Source organism: Acomys minous (genome assembly GCF_964271855.1).
Source record: "Acomys minous genome assembly, chromosome: 2".
Taxonomy (NCBI): Eukaryota; Metazoa; Chordata; class Mammalia; order Rodentia; family Muridae; genus Acomys; species Acomys minous.
This window is the reverse complement of record NC_140484.1, coordinates 20,007,919-20,028,260: the sequence shown is the minus strand read 5'-3', so window position 1 is coordinate 20,028,260 and position 20,342 is coordinate 20,007,919. Positions and strand designations below refer to the sequence as shown.

At 45.4% G+C, this 20,342-nt stretch overlaps 1 pseudogene across 1 annotated transcript; it reads right to left on the bottom strand.

The window, feature by feature from the left end:
- Positions 1-9,244: 9,244 nt before the first annotated feature.
- On the bottom strand, positions 9,245-12,441 carry LOC311586263 (large ribosomal subunit protein eL13-like; annotated as a pseudogene). Its single transcript has one exon. The product of its transcript is annotated as a large ribosomal subunit protein eL13-like (transcript).
- Positions 12,442-20,342: the final 7,901 nt, after the last annotated feature.

Below are 20,342 nucleotides of genomic sequence, written 5' to 3'. Positions count from 1 at the left end.
GGGACACAATCAGAAAATGGTAGAGGTGACAGGGAGGGAGGAGAACAGCGTATTCAAAGGTGTCAGGTTGGGAGAGGATCAACTGAGGGCCTCACACATGCTAAGCTATACCCCAACCTGAGGCAGATTCAATCCCAGGCCTCATACATGCTAAGCTATACCCCAACCTGAGGCAGATTCAATCACAGGCCTCACACATGCTAAGCTATACCCCAACCTGAGGCAGATTCAATCACAGGCCTCACACATGCTAAGCTATACCCCAACCTGAGGCAGATTCAATCACAGGCCTCACACATGCTAAGCTATACCCCAACCTGAGGCAGATTCAATCACAGGCCTCATACATGCTAAGCTATACCCCTACCCCAGGCACCATGCTTGAAGTTTGCAATGGCTTCAATGTCTCTTTTCCAGGAACAACTGCCAGGTCCAAAGGAAATGTCCCTCCCCCACATTTTGGAGCCCCTTCCCTTCTACCAAAGGCGGGGGCTCATGGCTGTCATGATGTTATTAGCATACTTGGCACCTGTGACTCTTCTCCATGCTCCCCACGCTGCTCCCTACCCTACACTTCTCCGTGCTCCCCACGCTGCTCCCTACCCTACACTTCTCCGTGCTCCCCACGCTGCTCCCTACCCTACACTTCTCCGTGCTCCCCACACTGCTCCCTACCCTACACTTCTCCGTGCTCCCCACACTACACTGCTCCTTACCCTACACTTCTCCGTGCTCCCCACACTACACTGCTCCTTACCCTACACTTCTCCGGCCTGTGGGCTTTCCTTCCCTAGTGTCTCATTTCCCTGTACCCCCACCATTTCAGCTATGTGCTTTCTTGGTCCCTCTCTTGTCATTCTCTCTTGTCTCCCTCTCTCTTGCCCCTCTCTCTTGGTCTCCTTTGCCTGCACTCTCTCCATCTTCCTCTCTTGCTTCCCCATCCAGACACTAACACAGAACTGGAGGCCACTGTGAGCGGCACCCTCCCCACACCCCTCATTTATTTGTAAACAGACAGCTTCTCTTATGGAGATGAGGAAAGAGAGCTGCTGCTGAAGTATGGTCATTGACTTGGGGTACACAGCTCCTCCCCACCCAGCATTTGGCCCCATGCCCCCAGGGAGTCTTTCAGGAAGCCAGCCGCTTCTAAGAAAGCGTCCTGTTCCCTCACCACAGGCCTTCTTTGCTGGTGAAACTGAGTGACTCGAACTCAGGTCAGAATCGTGTAGGAGACGTGTGAGACGCACAGGAGTTATGACGTCTGGGGTAAATCATGTATTCCTGTAGGCTTACCTTTCCCAAACCTACTTTATTTGGGGTTCTTTAAATGCTTATACCTCCTTTACTGCCCACCTATCCCAGACAGGAGAGAAAGGAGGTTTATGGGAACAGGAGATGTAGACCTTTTTGGATTCAGTTCCTGGGAGCGATTCCCCTGGCATAGTCGGCAATTTCATCAGACCAGCAATTCCACCACAGTTGCTGCTGGAACCTGGAGCAGCAGCCGGAACCCGGAGCCCTGAAGCCTCCGCTCCCGTCTCAAAGTGGAGTGATGAACAGCCAAACAATACCAAGACCCAAAAAGTACAGAGTCTGTACTAGGATGTGTTTCAGCTGGCAAAAACCAAGGCCCTCCCCTCCATGAGGTGGTTCGACATCTAAAAGGATAAACATCACCTGTTCTCTCAGAAGTCTGTTCTCCATCCCACACTTGGGATCAAAACAAAAACATGTTTGCATCCACTACATATTACTTACTTTGCTCAGTGTTCTGAAGAAACCCTAAGAAACAGCTTAAGGAAAGAAGATTTCACTGTGGCTCACAACTTGAGGATACAGCCCATCTCAGGGTAGACAAGGCTTGGCAGCCAGATCATGAGGCGGTTGGTCACATTGCATGCCCAGTCAGGAAGCAGAGAGAGGTGAGTGATGAATTCTGCTGATCAGCTCCCTTTCTCCTATCTCACTCAGTCTAGGAACCCCACTATTGATAGGGCCACCCACAAATATGAAGATTGTTTCCTAAGTGGTCCTAGATCCTGTTGTCAGGCTGGCAACATCAACCATCACAAAGAATAAAGAGTTACTGGTACCCTTATAACTACATAGAAGAGCAAAGTTTGCCTTCTTAGGTACATAAGAACGGCAGCAGGGAAAGATCTGTTGCATAGAGAACTAGACATGTTCTCAAAGTGAGATCAGAGGGACTCAACTCCCTCTACGGGTATTTGTCTTTGAACACCGTAAAGTACTGTTGAGAATGTTAACTTCACTGTAGATCTTTATCATAAGAATCCTTTAATATTTTTTTCTTTTAAGAAGCCAAACTGTTAGGAACAGTCATACTAGCCACTTGATTGACAGCTGCCTTGAACAGGGACCTACACTTCTTTCCTAAGGGATATAAGGGCTTCCATCATGGCAACCCAGCCATTTTGAGCAGTGAATAACTCATGGATCTCTTGAGGACACTCTACTGCAGTACAGAGCCCACTACTTCCATGGCTGTTGCTGGAAGCATGGCCTTCAGTTGCCGGAGGCCTTGCTTTAACCATAGCAACTTGGCTTGTCCTGGCTCCAGGAGACTTCACTACAGCCGTGACGAGCCCCGGTGACACCCAGATGACCCCACTTGTCTTGCAGCTATTTCTCATAGGATGAGGGAGGAGCACTTCCTTCAGTGACTCAAGGAAAGCTTCTGATGAGTATACCTTTAAGACTTGAGATGGTTGGTCCTCAAAGCTGTGCACAAGCATGCCACACCCTTCTTCTGATTATATAAGCAATGTGTTTTTTCAGACTCCCTGGGTCAGTCCAGGAGGCTTCTCACCAGACACTGCCCTCCTCCCCTGCCACTTCAACTTGAGGACCCAGTCAAAGCTTCTTGCAAACGGTCTTTATCATGGGTACAGTGGGATGGCTGGTAGCACCAAAAAAAAAAAAAAAAAAAAAAAAAGACAATTCTCTATCTGGCAGCAGTAGATGATTATATCAGAGAGACTGCCTAAGCTGTAGGTCCTCATGACTTCCAGGATATAACCCCTCAGCTCAGCAGCTAAGAGGGGGCTGAAGACTTCCAGGATGCAGCTGGGATAGAGACTGTGGGGACCACAGATGACCATGGGTGCTAAGAAAAGAAGCTGGCAGAGAGCTAAGATCATGGAAGGCAGGAGACCATGAAGGGCCACTAGAAACACTCCAGAAAGCCACCAAAGGTTAAGAGCTTGTACTATAACTCCGGCTACTGGATGCTCAGCCACCGGCACTCATGGCCTCTTATGCCCTTTACGTGAGGACCTACAGCAGCAAATCTCTGGCTTTGAAAGCCCTTAGTACTTAGGCCGCACTATAAGCTGCGGGTTCCAGGGTCTATCCCCTCGGTCTCTGGAGCTTAGGACTGCCAATACCTAAGGCATTGCCTATTTCTACCTGGACAGAGGAAAACCTCAAAAACAACAAAACAAAGTCTCAATCATCCCTTTTGTGATAACAGCAAAGCCCTAAAATAAACTCTTAGAGGGCCCCTTAGGTGGCCATTAGCCAGAATAATCAACTTTTCAAGCTTTACCAATTTACTTTAAGTGACAATGTGGGTTAAAAAGATCAAACCAGAATGAGTGAGATTTGAGACACACAGAGCACACAGCACTTTATCTCCAGAGAACAGTCTATAGCTCTGTAGTTATCCCTGAGCCCGCCTCCTTTTAACAGAAATACAGACCTCACGAGGTGCGCTTTAGTAAGCCTGTGGCAATTTCTCTGGCATCAGTATTATACTATCCTTTATTCCCAAATCTGAACACTTGTCTATTCATACACTTTCAAAATATCTTTCTTTTTTTGTTTTTTTGGGGGGAGGTTGTTTGTTTGTTTGTTTTTGGTTTGGTTTTTCAAGACAGGGTTTCTCTGTGTAGCCTTAGCTGTCCTAGATTCACTTTGTAGGCCTGGCTGGCCTAGAACTCACATCGATCTGCCTGCCTCTGCCTCCCAAGTGCTGGGATTAAAGGCATGCGCCACCACACCTGGCTTTCAAAATATCTTTCAATTACAGCTCTTATAATTCAGAGCTCAGGGGACTCCCATGCTATTTGTGAATTTATGCATTTCCATAATACAACAACGTAATAAGCTATCAACATCTTTGTAACTTTCCTTACTTACTTGTGAAGATCTTTAGCCAGTTTAAAAATAAAATCAGGTTTCTCATTTAAGTCTGCATATACCAGCATCGCGATAGTAAAGGTACCACCAGAGGATAAAAAAAATGTTTGTTGTTATCAGGATGAAAAGAAACGCTGCCTGGGGTGATGACTCCGTTGGTAAAGTGCTTGAGGACCTGAGCTTGAATTCCCAGCTACCACGGAGAAGCCACACATAGTGGCCTGCCGTGGAATGCCATCACCAGGAGGCCAGAGACCACTGGATCCCTGGAACTCACTGGCCAGTTAGTCTAGCTGCATCGGTAAGCTCCAAGTTCAGGGAAGGACCTTGTCCCAAAAAATAAGGTGGGGAGTGACTGAGAAAGACAGCTGACCTCAATCTGTGCCTTACACTCATGCATACTGGTATGCACACATTAACATGTACAACATGCATGTGCACGTGTGAATACACACACACACACACAAAATTTGGAGATACTGTTGCTTTCTGGGTATGTGCCTGTACTTGTATGCACATGTGTGAAAGCTGAGCCTGCTCGAGGAAGCCATTTTACAGGCCCTGTCCACCTTGTTTTTAGAGATAGGATCTCTCACTCTCAGAGGAACTCAGAGCAGGCCAGTAAACCCCAGGGATTGGCTTGTCTCTGCCTTCCCTGTGCTCTGGTTACAAACACCCAACACCACCCGCAGGCAGCCTTTTCCATGCAGGCTCTGGAGATGAGGCTCAGGTCCTACGCTTGCAAAGTAAGAACTTTTTTTTTCCCCAACCAACTCTATTGTGGCATTTTAAAACCATCCCTCTAGGAGGAAGGGAGAAGCTGGTGAAACTCAGAAGGTAAACAGAAAGTCACATGTCTGGAAGGGCAGAAATTTGAGTCTTAAGGACCCCTCCAAAGCAGAAAAAAAAAGGAGTAAAACAGTTGTGGGGGAGGAGTGAGTAGCCCAGGGGTAGGCAGAGGAGGATTCCCCCTCTCTCCAGCATTCTACACGCTGGGCAGAGGGAGCGGTAGCTTTCTGTGAGACAGATGTGTTTGAGTCAGCCCTGCTCTCTGTGAGTAACCCTTCACCCATACACCCGTTTGTAGCCGCAGCAAGAACTCATTGCTTCATCAAGTTGTATATTGGTATAACCATTACTGTAATCTGTTGTGAGTTCCCTTTCTGGAGTGAGTAGACATCTCTGTGTAAAAAAATGAGTGTGAGCATGTGTGTATGTTATACATAACCAACTGAGCTATATTCCTAGCCCAATTTTTGCTCTCTAAATGAAAAAAGAAAGAAAGAAAAGAAAAAGGAAAGGTAGCATGATAATTTCTGCCTCTCCCCTTTCCCCCTTTTTTAGTACTAGAGTCTGAGGAATGCTTGGCAAGTGCTATATCCCCAGCACTCTTTCATTAGAGAGAAAGAGATGAAAAAATATATATATAGAGAGAGAGAGACAGAGACAGAGAGACAGACAGACACACGGAGGGAGGGAAGGAGAGAGGGAGAGAAGGAGAATATATATTTAAACTGTCTGGATTGGCTTTCAATCACCTTGAACTTGTAATCTTTCTGTTGTAGCCTCTGAAAAGCTGCTACTAGGCCAGTTACTTTTGCAATTAACTACACATGGTATTTTATATAAAATTGAAGCCAAATGTAATTTTTAAAACACACATTTGTAATAGGATACAATAGGAGGGGTATTTTTCAGACAGGGCTTCTTGTAGGCAAGACTGGCCTCCAACTTAGCTGTGTAGCTAAGGCTGACCTTAAATCCCTGATCTCTGTGCCTCCACTTCTCCAGTGCTAGCTACAGGTGCGTGCCAGCATGTTTCCATTAGGCAAATGTTTACCTAGAACTTACTGTATATTGGATACTGTGCTGATGTCAGATTGTGAAAATGATAGAAACGGCTCCTACTTTCCCATCACAATTAACCTTTATTTTGCTTTGTTTTTGAGACAGTCTTGTTATGTAATGAAGGCTAGCCTGAACTTAAGTAGCCTAAGCTAGCCTCGAGCTAGCTACTGGCTTATCGCTGCCTCTCAAGGCCTCTGAAGTTACAGGCCTGTACCAATATGCCAAGCAAGAACTTACTTTTTTTTTTTTAAACCTTGAATTGTATATATCAAAGCCACACCATACAGAAACAAAAGGCTGTAAAGAAATGGAAGTAGGATGGAAGAGCTGCCTAAAGCCAAAAGGTACATCCATTTAGACTTGGGCATCTCGGAAGTCAGAGACAGCATACTCAGGGTGCTGTCAGCTCAGGTGAAGACACTACAAGTGATACAGAGAAACCTGCAGAGTCAGAGTGAGGGCTCAGAAGACAACCCCAGACTTAATAGGAAAATATCCTTTTAAGGATTCCCGATGACTCAAGATCTGAATAAATAGAGAAGTTCAGCCAGCGGGGTGATATGCGTCTATAATCCTAGTGCTCAGGAGCTGGGCCAGGAGGATTACCATGAGTTTGAGGCTATCAGGGCTATATACCAAGTTCAAGAATAGCGTGAGCCACATAGCAATACCCTTCCCAAAAACTTAAAATAAATTAAGATTAAAGGTAAGGCTACATGGGTTAATTTATTAAATGTGAGAATACTGAAATTCAGAGAATTCAAATTACTTTTCCCAACAGACAAATCAGGGTAGGTAAAGCTGAGTCCAGGTCTGCTTTCATTCTTCTACCAGAGTAATGGTTGAGGACATGGGTGACAGATAACAGAAGTACATAAACATTTGCCTCATATGCTTAAAACCATGGGTTCAATCTGTGGGGAGTAAAACAGTAAATCCAAGGGACTAATGAAAACAAAGCAGGTTTAAATGTTCTGCTCTGAAGAGAGAAAAGGCAGCAATGGCTGATTCAGTGGAAGATAACAACTTTGAAATGTTCCTTGGTCATGGGAAATTCTTGTTCTCTCTTTCCTATAGGCCAGGACTTATGCTCTTTCCAAGTTCCCCATCCTCTTGTCTTAGGACACAAAGCCTAATTTAACTAATAATTTGGGACTTGCAAGTTGTTTCTTTTCTGATACTGTGCTCAGCAGCACAGCTGACCACCTGAAACATTCCAACTGTCAGAGCTCAGAGACAAGCAGGCACCAACTAACTAGAGGACAGAGGGGCCTAGTGACTCCTGTTACCTGTAGTTCTGATGCAGTTTAAATGAAAGTAGACAGTAACAGCTTATGTCTTAAAATCCCCAGTACAGCAAAAAGGGTGGGGACAAAGTACATACGAACACGGCGCTAGTCTTGTGACTATTGGCAAATCCCTCTCTGCCTTGTTTCTCCATCTGTTAAGACACCACTTTACAGTGTGAGCATAAATATTAACTAACTACTACAGGACTGTAAAGATATTGACATAAGGTAAATGAAATTTAGTAGGAAATAATTTAAAGTAAGCCTCAATCACTCCACAACTAATGGTCATTACATGAAGCCTGCATCTGACTACGATAATGAGAAACTGAATACAATGATTAATGTTTGAGCTAAAGTAATAAAAAAGACCACGTTGACACTACGTTGTCCAGAACAATACCACGGACCCAGAAGAGCTACCTTCAGGAAACCATACGAACAGCCAGATTCCAGGCTGCCTAAGATCAAGCCATTAAATACCTCCCAGGCACAAATATAATCTTAACCCTTATAAGGAACAAAATACAGTGTGCAAACAGATATTTCATTTTTGCTATCTAAAATATTGAGACTAGATGGACAAGGTGGCACACACCTTTAGTCCCAGCACTTGGGAGGCAGAGGCAGGAAGACCTTTGAGGCCAGCCTTGTCTACAGAGTGAGTTAGTGAGTTTCAATGGCTACACAGAGAAACTCTGTCTTGAAAACCAAACCAAGCCAAAACCCCTGAAGCAACATGTGTGTATGAATGTATATATACATATATATGTACATACGTGTGTGTGTGTGTGTGTGTGTGTGTGTGTGTGTGTGCGCAAATTGAAACACAAGTTTTGGTGATTTAAGTGTGACAGGACACATAATTTGGTCAGAAGCATAATACCTGATCATGATCGACTAGGCCTATTTTAAAGCACTTTCTCATTCATGGCCAATTTAGTGCTTTGCACACAGCACATTATTATAAAGAGAAATCTAAGAGGCTGAGGTAAGAGGATTGCTGTGAATTTGAGGCCTGTCTAGGATACAATGAATTCCAGGCCCCTCTGAGCTATAGTTTAAGACTATCTCAAAAACAAAAACAATTATTTTTTCAAGGTGCTTCCTAATTTTATATTGTTTCATGTTTATATGAGATATTCTGAAAATGGGTATTGGTTATCATCTCCACCTTTTTAAAAAAACTATCATTACTTTTATATAAACATACAAACAAACCAAAACCCTTTCCAAGTCATCTCTGCTAAATGTGAAACTTTAAGCGAGAGTTTAAATTACAGTACTAGCGTCTACATTTTTGTTTCTATAAATGCATAAAACACATTCATATAAAATGCATATAAACACATTCTGTGTTTTATGTTATGTATTCCAGGCAAGAAAATAGTTTTAACTGGGATTTTTAATCCTATTGGAATAAACTGATGTTAACTATGAAATGTTACTAAATCAAATCACGTTTGTTTGATTACTTGGTGAAAAGATCTTTAGGACACTCCTGCAAAGAGAAAGTAATTAAAATTAACGTACTAGAACATTTTCGGAAACTTTCGGCAATGACACCTTATGAGCAACAGCCTTCGCTGCCGTAGCAGAGTCCAGTTTTTCTAAATGTTCACTTACTGTTTTACAAGAACTCTTTAGTTTTTAAGTCACATTCTTAAAAACTATCACGATTCAACATGCGAAGCTGTTGATGGATTCTGAATTATAAACTAATACCACTTTGCTTATATTTGAGGGTTGTCTGTTTTTGTATGTTTGAAGAACTCTGAAACCACACTGCACTGTAAGCAATCCTTGAGACTTAGAGGGTAGAAGTCCAGGGTGGGGCAGATTCGTTGAGTGTGGCCGGGTGAGCAAAGAAGTGCTCCGCATTAACGGCAATCTAGGCTGAAAGGATAAGCCCTGACCAGGACCACTTGGGGGCAGAGCTACTGGGTCACGCTTGGTGAGAGATGCCTAGCGCCGCCGCCCAGAGTCCTCAGCGGCCCCACCTCTTCCGGTCGCCGGGCCGGCCTTTTTTTGTAGGATGCCGCCGCAAGGCCCGCCCAGCGCCTAGGCTGCAAAGGGATCAAAGAGTGGCTTGAGTGGGCCGCGCGGCCTCGCCCCGCTAAGTGGGCCGACTTCTCTAGGTCAACCTGACAGGTTGACAGGAGCGCGAGAGCGCAGTCTGGGGGCCGCCAGGGGACACTCTGCCAAGCGGCAGTCTCGGCTATTGCCTCTAGATAACGGCTTCGAACCCCCCTAACTTTAAACCCCTTTTCATTGGATGTCCATTGCGAGCGCTCACAGACGGCAGCCATGACAGTTGCATCCGGGTATGATGATGAGCTACGTCCTGGGTCTCCCGGAAGTGACGCGACGCGGAAGGATACGCGCTCAACCGAGGGAGGCTGCGGTGAAGTGGTCTCCGGAAGTTGGTGCGTTTGGACGCTGCTGATGGGTCAGTGCTGTAGGAGGAGCATGGCCCTTTACACAAATCGTGTCACAGTGCCAGCCATGCTGTGCCTTATTCAACAACCGGAGAGGCAGAAGCTGTTATCATTTTTATTTCATATATGTGGAGAAACTAAGACTAAGAAACTGAGGCCGAGGGGCAAGCGATTTATCTGAGACCATACAAGTGGTATCTAGTCTAAGCCAAATACTGTGTTTTATATGGTGACTCCCTTTTTGGAAAAGTTAAATTCCTACTCCTTGTCATCATAGATTGCTGCGTCTGCAAGCATTTCTTCAGCTCAGTAGCCCAAGGAATGGCACCTCGCCACATGTATGATTTTAATCAAGGACCAGATTTTTTATTCTGATTTCATTGGGGGTATAACATTTTCCTGTACTGGGGAACAAACCTCGGGAAAGTCGTTTTAAGCCATTTATTTCGGACTTGGCAAAATAAACCTTGGACTTCTTTCAGCATACTGCTCAATCTTGACTGCAGAGTTACAGTGTAGTAACTCTGAACTACCAAAGTGAGGTACTGACAAAACTCATGTATCCAAAGGGATTTCTTTACTTTAGTCTGACTCTCCTGTGGGGGAAATTTTTTTAAGTTGAGACTAAATGTTATACAGGGAACACTCATCACCGAAAATGGAGGGGAACCAGGGAAGGCTCCGAGAGCCATCCACAGTCTGAAACAGTTAAGGAGGGAAAGACAAGAGGCTAGAGATGTTGGCGAAAGTGTCTTAGACTGTTAACAGTCTAAGTGAGTTTCGACAAAGCTATTGAGGACTCTCAATCTAAAATCAGCCGTCAGAGGAACCAGTTTGCCCTGAATCTGTGCTTCTTTTTCACTGGCTGGAGCAGCGTGTGGATGCAAATGTGGCAAAGAATTTTTGAGTGTGGTACATGGAACCCTTGACCAATTTTGCTCTCTCCTTTAAACAGCCATAGTAGTTCAAGATTGTTTCCTTAATTGTTGGGAGCTTTTGCCAGCGTCAGGTGCTCCTCGGTCTCACGAGTTCCTCCTATATAGCCTGACCTGGAATTCTGTATCCCGTGGTGGCCTTGAACTTACTGCTGTGCTCCTACCTCAGCCTCAAGTTTCAAATCTTTTTTTTTTTCTCTATGGAAAATTTACTGCAACATTCCAACAACACATTACTTTTTCTTTTCAGCATCTTGCCGTGTAGCTTCCTTCACCCTCTTTGCTCAGATACCAAAGAGCCGGGCATTGGCACAAGCCATGCGAAGACTGGCAAAAGCCTTGAAGTTCTTCTCTTCTTCTGTGATGACTCCGGCGTTCTCCTTTTTGGAGACATTCTGGATGGGCATCACAGGTCCTGTTAGCTGAGTGGCCAGTTTAAGTTTTTCAGCAGAGCTGAAGCCTTTCGGAGCAGAAGGCTTCTGGGGAAAAGTATAAGCTTGGATCCTTCAGGCTCTGCTCACTGGCCTATAGTGACTCAGTGGATTTGTTTCGCCCCCTCGGGTCCACAGAGATGCCGATGGTGCGTGCCATTTTCCTGTGGATACCAGCCACCCAGAGTTCATCCAGGCTGAAGCCCCTGCCAGCTCAGACCTTGGTGTGGTATCTAAGTGTGGGACACCTCACTATGGGCCTGATGGGACCAGACAAGGGCCACGGGGCAATGTGGTACGCTTTCGCCTGCCGGGTCTTGTGTCTGTGGATCATGTGTTCCTCTGGTTGAACCAAGTGTCCACTCGCCGCTGCCAATCCTTGTGGAAGTGGGGCTTCAGGACTGTGCCGTTCTGGCTGGGCACCATGGCTGCCTCCTGTGCAGGAGAACAGCCGAGCAGAAAGGCCAGTTTCATGTCCTAAGAGAAGATTTTGGAGATGATAAGAGGAGAAGTAGTTTTTTAGAGTGTTGTCACATTTCCCTACACTGCTTCAAGTCCAGTGACGTGAGACACAATGGCATTACTCAGAGAAATGCCTGTGTATTCTCAGGGCTTTTAGAGATACTATGGTATTTTGACATACATCTGAGAAATTTCAAAGGTAGGAACAATGGGACAGCAAGAAGTTTTGGCTGAGGTGAAGGAGAGTTACTATGTTGACACTGCCCATTTCTACCACTGTATATCAAGGCAAATGATGGAGAGAGAGAGAGAGAGAGAGAGAGAGAGAGAGAGAGAGAGAGAGCGTGTACGCTGGGTTAGAAGAAAGATGACTAGGAGAGAAAGCCTGTGTGGCTTGGATTAGAAAATCCAAAGCCATGGGTAGGTGGAGTATTAATGCAGAAACTGAATGCTGCATTCTCAGGACAATCTGTTTGTTCAAGTTTTCTTGTGGTTCCTGTTTTGTTTTTGTTTTGTTTGTTTGTTTGTTTGTTTGTTTAGACAGGGTTTCTCTGTGTATCCTTGGCTGTACTGGACTCACTTATGTAGACCAGGCTGGCCTCGAACTCACAGCGATCCGCCTGCCTCCACCTCTGCCTCCCCAGTGCTGGGAGTAAAGGCGTGCACCTCCATTGCCCAGCGGTTCCTGATTCTTCATAGCTAAAAGCAACAAGTTTCTCTTCATGAGAGACAGCTTTTAATGGCATTTCATGGTCTTGTGTAGAATAGCCAAATACAATAGCAAGTTTCTGATCCTGTTGCCTCCACCTTTAGGAGTGCTAGAATTCCTCAGACTTTAATTTTTATTTAAACTTTTCTTTCTTTCTTTTACTTTTCTTTGTGGATCCAATAAATGTGTGTGTGTGTGTGTGTGTGTGTGTGTGTGTATGTATGTATGTATGCGTGCGCGTGCACGTACATGCATGTGAGCCCAAGCGTCTTGGTCTGTCATTATCAGCTTTGCTCTCTTGAGACAAGGTCTCTCACTAGACTGGCAACCAGTGAGCCCTAGAGATCTTTCTGTCTCCCTCCCTCCAAGCACTGAGGTTGCAGGCACATACTCCATGCTTGGCTTTTAAATGGATGTTCAGGGTCTAAACTCAAGTCTTCACGCTTGTGCAGAAAAATGAGTAACCAGTGAACCATTTACCTAGCCTCAGTAAACTTTTCGAGCATCTACTTTGTGTCAACCACAGTGTTTTATCTTTGAGGTACAGGATGGGGAACAAGTACAATACGACCATAAGTAACAACATACTAACAAAAAATTTAAGTGCTGCAATACAGGTATCTCATTTTTAGAAAGGATCTGGCCTTGAGGATAAATACCTCTTACTTCACTAACTGGGAGCATGGAACAATCCACAAAACCAGCAACTCAGATATCTTGTTTGGCTGCCCATCTCTGTCCAACCTGCCAGAGGAGGGTCAGGAGAATTTAGGGTGATCAAGAAAGCTAGGGATGTTGCTTGCTCCTGGGGTTGCTCTCTGCCTGTCCCTGGATGTTGTAACTGTCACAAACAGCTGGCCCTTCAATGGCATTCTTGGAAGGATACCCAAGGTGGGACTGATGAAGGAGAGAGACATGGAGGGATTCTGGAAAGGGCAGGACCCCAGAATCCTACAAACCTGTACTCAGAGCCCCATCATGGACTCATTCTCTGAGTTTGTCTTCTCTCCTGGTTCTACAATTATTTGTTCATGTTGGTACCTCTAGACGACAACCCCTAGCCCACGACCCTCATAACACATCCACTTCTGCTAAAGCAGACAGCAGCCCCTAGTAAGTTGCTTCCCTTCTTTTTACCATGAGGACTGCAATCAAGACCAGCAAGAAATCACGACTCTGAAAGTAAGTTTATAGTCAATTTTAAGTAGACACTTAAGGACCATAAACTATGAAAAAAAGGTAGCAAACAGGGAATTGATGATGAATCGATAATATATAAAATGTGTGCCCCTAGCTTAAAGACATAAACAGATTTAATACATAAACAAGTGTAAGTTGTTTTGTAAGTCAGTCACAGGTCTTGGAAATGAAAGGTTTAATTGTTAAAAAGTGTACTTGAAGATCATCAGTAAGGTTAAGACAGATCAAAGAGACCCGACCATTCTCGGGGGCTCATGGTGAAGGGGTTCAGAATTATTAAATACTGTTAAATTATTCATTTTTTAGGTCTTTATTGTAAGCATCTCTTAATTCCCACCCCACCCCCCATGACTGAGCAAGAGTGAAGAATGGACCATCTGGCCAGTTGCATGAAAGCCTGGCTGCCCTTGGCATGTGGCTGATCTGCCCAGGGCAGTCTGGCCTTGTTGAACACCACATGGCATTCAGAGAACTCTATTCCAGCTGCACAGACTACTGCAGCCATGACTGCTGCTAGCATCCAACTGCTCTTTTAGGAGAACTTGCTCCAATCACAATCACTCCAGGCAACTCATAGCAGAACTGGAAGATGCCAGTGTGGGTGAGACAAGCTTCAGGGAACTCTGGGCGATCCAGTCCACCTTGTAACTGTTCGTTTTCAGGACAGGAAGTGGGAACCCCTTCCCCACTGGCTCAGGAAAAGCCTATGATTGCTGTGTTAGGCTTCTCACTGGTTCACAGATGAGGCATCTGATAAGTGTAAATGTAATCTATGGATGGTAAACTGGAAGCCACCCCACACAAAGCTGTGAACGGTAAAAATTACATTCTTCTAATAGCCCCAACTACCCAGTTTGGCAACATTTGGCCTTCTCCCAAATGCTCCCCACCCCCAAGGAGCTATCATGTACCCCACACCAGCTTTGAACTCAACTTCCTCCTACCTCAGCCTCCAAATTGCTGAAACTATGGCTGCCCACTGTTGCACCTGGTTTCTGAATATACTTTTATGGCTTCCTTGCAGTCCTTTTTACAGGTAGGGTAGGCAGAGCTGGTTATACAAGGAACACTCAAGCTCCTGGGGGGCCCACCAGTGCCAAGAAGGCTGGTGGAGAGTTCAGGAGCATCATGGGGAGTGAAATCAGCAAAGCTGGGGACCCAGAAGGGCAAGGAGGCTTTAAGGAACCACAGGCAGGTTTTGTGGGTAGGTTGGTGTCCCCCCCTCCTCCCAAATCTTCGACCCAAAATTTACCTTGCCTGTAGGATATGCAGAGATAAAGATGGGGCAGAGATTGAGGTAATGGCCAACTAATGACTGGCCTAACCTGAGACCCACCTCATAGGAGAAAGGCAACCATTGACACTAATAATGATACTCTGCTATGCTTGCGAACAGGAGCCTAGTGTGACTGTCCTTTGAGAGACTCCACCCAGCAGTGGATCAAAACAGATGCTCAGACCCACAGTCAAATATTAGGTGGAGCTTGGGGAGTCTTGTAGAGGAGTATGGGGAAGGATAGAAGGTCCTGAAGGAGACAAAAAAAAAAAATCCTCAAGAAGACCAACAGTGCCAACTAATCTGGGACCATAGGGGCTTACAGAGACTGAAACACCAACCAAAGAGCATGCGTGGACTGGACCTAGGCCCAAGACACATATGTAACTGATATGCAGCTTCGTCTTCATATGGGTTCCCTAGAAAGTGGAGTGTGGGGGGGTTGTGTCTGACATGGACTCTGTTGCCTGCTTTTGGATCACTTTCCTTTAGCTGGGCTGCCTTGTCTGGCCTCAGTGGAAGAGGATGTTTGGTCCTGGTGCGACTTGATGTGCTCTGTGGGTGTGTAAGGTGGGTGGGACTCCCCTTTTCTGAGGAGAAGGGGGAAGAGGGAAGGAGGAAGAGGATGGGAGGGTAGGACCAGAAGGAAAGGTGGAAGGGGGCAGTGATTGGGATGTAAAATGAGTAAATTTAATACAAATTTAAAAAGAAACTACAGGCAGAAGCTTCCAGCTCCTGTCTCTGGAAGAATTCTTGAAAGCCAACAATAGTGAAGAGCCAAAGGTCCTAGTACCCACTTCTCAGGAGCTGTCATGCTAGCTGCTGAGTGCTGGGCTACTGCCACTGCAAGTCTTTGCTTTCAAACCTGGTGGCAATGAACTTTTTGGTTCCTGGGGCTTAAAGCCACAACTTCTGAGTTGGAGGCCCAGCCTACATGCTTCTGGTGCTCGAATGCTCAGGGATGCCATGTTAAGGGGCTGCTCCTTGTCTGTTGATGATGCTCAGGGATGCCCGTGTTAAGGAGCTGCTCCTTGCCTGTCGAGGATGCTCAGGGATGCTCAGGGATGCCCATGTTAAGGAGCTGCTCCTTTCCTGTTGATGGTTTCCATCTGAATGGTGCAGAGGGACCCTGCGATGGTAAACTGGTGTGTTAGCAGCAGGAGTGTAAGAGGAGAGAGAGGGCGTGGTGCCTGGACAGTGCTCACTATGCTGACAGTATTACCCTATATGTATACACATAAAACTCAGATGTCTGTCAGCAAGCCTGTCTGGAGTCGGCTCTCTCTCTCTCTCTCTCTCTCTCTCTCTCTCTCTCTCTCTCTCTCTCTCTCTCTCTCTCAACCTTAGGAGAACAGAAAGCACAGAAAGAATCCACATGTCAGCCAAAGCTACACTCTCATTCTGGACCTGGAATCCTGTAGTCCTCGAACCCTTCAGGTCAAACGATGAAATGACGTATTTCAGGAATTCAAAACTACCACTGGTAGGAAGCCTCTGGAAAGAAAAAGAATGATATCCAAGAAACAAGATAGCTGGTTGTTTAATACTGCTTATAAAAGGTTTCTTATAAAAATTTAAAATTAATTTGTTAAAATTTTTTCCATACAATACATTTTTATCATACTCTTTCCCCTCGCCCAGGCCCTCCCGGATCCTCCCCACCTCACTGCTCACCTAACCTCATGCTCTTTCTCTCACTCTCAAAAAGAAAAAAAAAAGTAAATAAAAAATATCAAAACAAGCCCCAAGCAAGCAAGCAAACAAACTAACTAACTTACTAACTAAGACAAAACATAAGATGAAAAAAAAATACTCATACAAAAACATGGAATCTATTTTGTGTTGGCCAACCGTGGGCCCAGGACATTTGGGGTGTGGTTGATGAGGCCAGCCTGGCCTACAAAGTGAGTCCAGGACAGCCAAGGCTACACACAAAAACCCTGTCTCGAAAAACCAAAAAAGAAAAGAAAAAAACTGACTCTCCCTTTCCAGTAGCTATCTACTGCCAATGGCTTTTTGATTAGGGGTGGGAATTTGTGCTCTCCCCGCCCCCTTCTCCATCCTGAGACCCTGGTTTGAACTCCTGCAGGCCTTGTGAATGCTAGCACAGTCTGTCAGCTCACATGTGTATCAAGCCTTTTGTGTCCGCATGACCCTGTTCCCTTTGCCTCTCACAGTCTTTCCTCTTCCTCTTCCACACTGACCTCTGACCTTTGGAAGGAGCGGTTTGATGAAGATGTCCCACGTAGGGCCAAGCGCTCCGAGGTCTCCCATTCTCTACGCCTTGTCCAGTTGTGGGTCTGTGTGAATTCCTGTCTACCGCAAGGAGAAGTGAATATTTTCATCTAATATTTATCCTTAAATGATTTTGATACTTTATTATACTTAAATTTACTCTTTGGGTGTGCATGTGCGGTGCATGTCGGTACGTAGAGGTCAGAGGACAATCTCAGGTATCTATCTACTTTTTTGGTAGAGACAGGTTTCTCTCGCTGGTCTGGAACTTGGCCAAGGAGGTGAGGCTAGCTGGCCATGAGCTCCAGATACTGCTGACTCAGCTCCCATTTCACTGCCGCTGGGGTTAGCAAGTGTGTGTTACCACAGCGCCATCTTATTGGCTTCTAGGGTCTTCGGATTTTTGAGGCCGGCGTGGTGCCGACTGAGACGTCTCTCCAGTGCCTGACTTAGTCCTCCTTCTAGTCTTGCTCATAATTCATATCCAGTCCATTCCCATGTGCCAACATTTTCCTTGTACAACTTACCTATCATAGTAATATGTCAGATTTTGTAAAAAAAAAAAAAAAAAAAAAAAAAAAGACTCCTGAGCTCAATATTATAAAATGACTTTTATCCTTACGGAGTCTGTGTGGGTCAGATTCAAACAAAGCATAGAGACAGCTGGTCTCTGCTCTCTGGTGTTTAAATCCTTATTTGGAAGACTGAGAGCCTGTGTTTTGGAGCCAGTGAGATCTTATCACGTAGAAGGCTGCTGCTGGTGGATGTTGCCTGTTCCCTAAGGGTCTCTCCAGGTGACCTCTGTTTGTAGATTACTTTGGGCCTCCTTAGAGCGTGGTGGCTGGTTTTCCTGGAGTAAACCTCCCAAGAAGAGAGAGCTAGGCAGAAGCAATGTTTTGAAGCCCCGAGAACTCACGTGACACCACTCATGTGCACTTTGCTATTAGAGAGCTGGTACGGACTAGCCAGCCTCAGAGGGGAGAAATGATGCTGCTGACCCGCATAGCCACTCTCAGCCAGGGCTGGGCGTCTACCTCCCGGGGCTGGGACTCAGATCAGAGCATTGCTCAGCCTTCACCCGTGAAGCTTCTTCTCGAGGTAGACGGGAATTCACACAGACCCACAACTGGACAAGGCGTAGAGAATGGAAGACTTCGGAGCGCTTGTCTAGTAAAGTGACTATCTGACAGAATCACCTCCTGGGAAATGACCAAGGGCAGCAAAGGAGACAGTGCCATACTACCAGGGTCCAGCATCGAATCCACGCACTTCACTGCATTGGAGCTTTGCAGACTCAAAGTACAAGTTTGTGCTTTTATGGAGGACAAAAAAAAAAAAAAAAAAAAAAAAAAGCTAATTCAGAAGAGCCCTGGCTGGGGCCGCAGAACCAGGTGGTTTGGAGTGCATGTAATTAAGAGCTCTTCTGTTGCCCATGTGGATATCAGAGTGGTACAGACCATGCACTGTGCCCATCTCCACCTGTGATGCTAAGCATCTATAGCAGTTCTCCCAGGTCGTCCCTACCCAGTCTCTATTTGGCCTAGAAGGCACAATTTGTCTTCTTAGGTCACATGATTTCAGATCAATAGGGGCCACTCCCAGGAGGTTTTTGTTTGGGTGCTGAATTTTTCTTTTTTGTTTTCTTTCGAGATAGGGGGTGTAGAATTTTATTATGTAGCGCTGGCTATCCTGGAACTCACTGTATAGACCTAGGTTGGCCTCGAACTCACAGAAATCACCTGCCTCTGCTTCCCAAGAGCTGGGATTAAAGGTATGTGCCACTACAGCTGGTCCGAGGGGCTTTTAATAAGGATCTCACAACAACGCCTCATCCACACCCGTGTAGCTCATTGGAGCCGTTTCCTCTGAACTGCAACACTCCCTTCCTGGGATGAAGAGGGAGGCTCATAAGACTCAGAAAGTAGCCAAACTTTATTCATTTAACAAGGCCCCGCCCACCCTCAAGGTTGTACAAGCAGTAAATACTTTCTGGGGAGAGGAGACTTTTCTGCCAGCCAAGACACCTGCAAGTTATGGGAGAAGCTCCATGAGTTGTCACCCATGCTGAGGTAGGCTTTGTTCCCGCTCGAGTCACCTACACTCCTTTAAGTAATCTCTTCCCTGAGTTGTCACTCATGGTAGGAGAGGCTGTGTACCTGCTCTGAGTCACCTACACTCCTTTATGTAATCTCGTCTCTGTTTTCCTGTAAGTAACCCCGGTAAGCTCGGTAGTTACAAATCACTTCTATGATCTATCTTAGGTGCTCTACCCAGGCATTCCCCAGACAAGTCATAACACCTAGATATAAAATCGGGGGCTTTGTGGCCATACTGGGCTGACACACTTGAAAGTGACTGTTTTTCCTGTATGATAGGGACATGAATAATTAGGGAGGACACATGGTGAAATGAAGCAGGTAGTTACTGAGATTGTCCAGTGATTTCTGTTACTTGATATTAACAGACTGTTTTGCTTTGTTTTTTCAAGACAAGGTTTCTCTGTGTAGCTTTGGCTGTCCTGGACTCACTTTGTAGACCAGGCTGGCCTCGAACTCACAGAGATCAGCTTGCCTCTGCCTCCCTGAGTGCTGGGATTAAAGTCATGCACTACTATGCCTGGCTAACAGACTGTTAACAGACTCTGCAGCCAAAGTGGCATAGTGGAAATGAGAGAAGAGGAACCCAAGACTGTAAAATAAAGTGCAAGGGGACTTGCACTTATTTTCTCTCAGATTAGTTGCTGTGGTGGATGCCAGCATATGTGCAACAACGGCTTGCTATTACCAGAGACATCTTGCAGTGCTGCTTCTGGGTCTCTCCCCCACACAGACTGTAATGAAATAATAAATGATTGAGTTTGTGAAGCTTGAGGCAATTGTTAATATAATTATAAATTGCTAATACAGGAATTTCCCCCCAAATATGAAGGTCTATTTTCCCACAAAAACTATAAGCACAAAACATATTTCAAAGTCATACTAGAGATGTAAGAGCCAAGCTGCTGAAAGCAGATGTAGAAAAATTTAAGAGTAAAACTCATTCCAGAGAGATTGCTCAGTGGTTAAGGACGCTTGCCAGTCTTCCGAAGGACCCAAGTTCAGTTCCCAGCACTCATGTCAGTCAGAACCACCTGTACCTCCAGTTCCAGGGGATTTCACACCTTCCAGATTCTGTGGTCACATGGGCATATGTTGCACACCCCTACCCTGACATAAAGAAAAATAATAATTAAAGAAGGCTTTAAAAGCAAAACAGATAAAACATTCTTCAATGGAAAGAAAATTGCATATATAGTCATGATATCTAAACAGAAGCACTAAGAGCCAAAGACAATATAAGATACATTCATTGCTGTGCA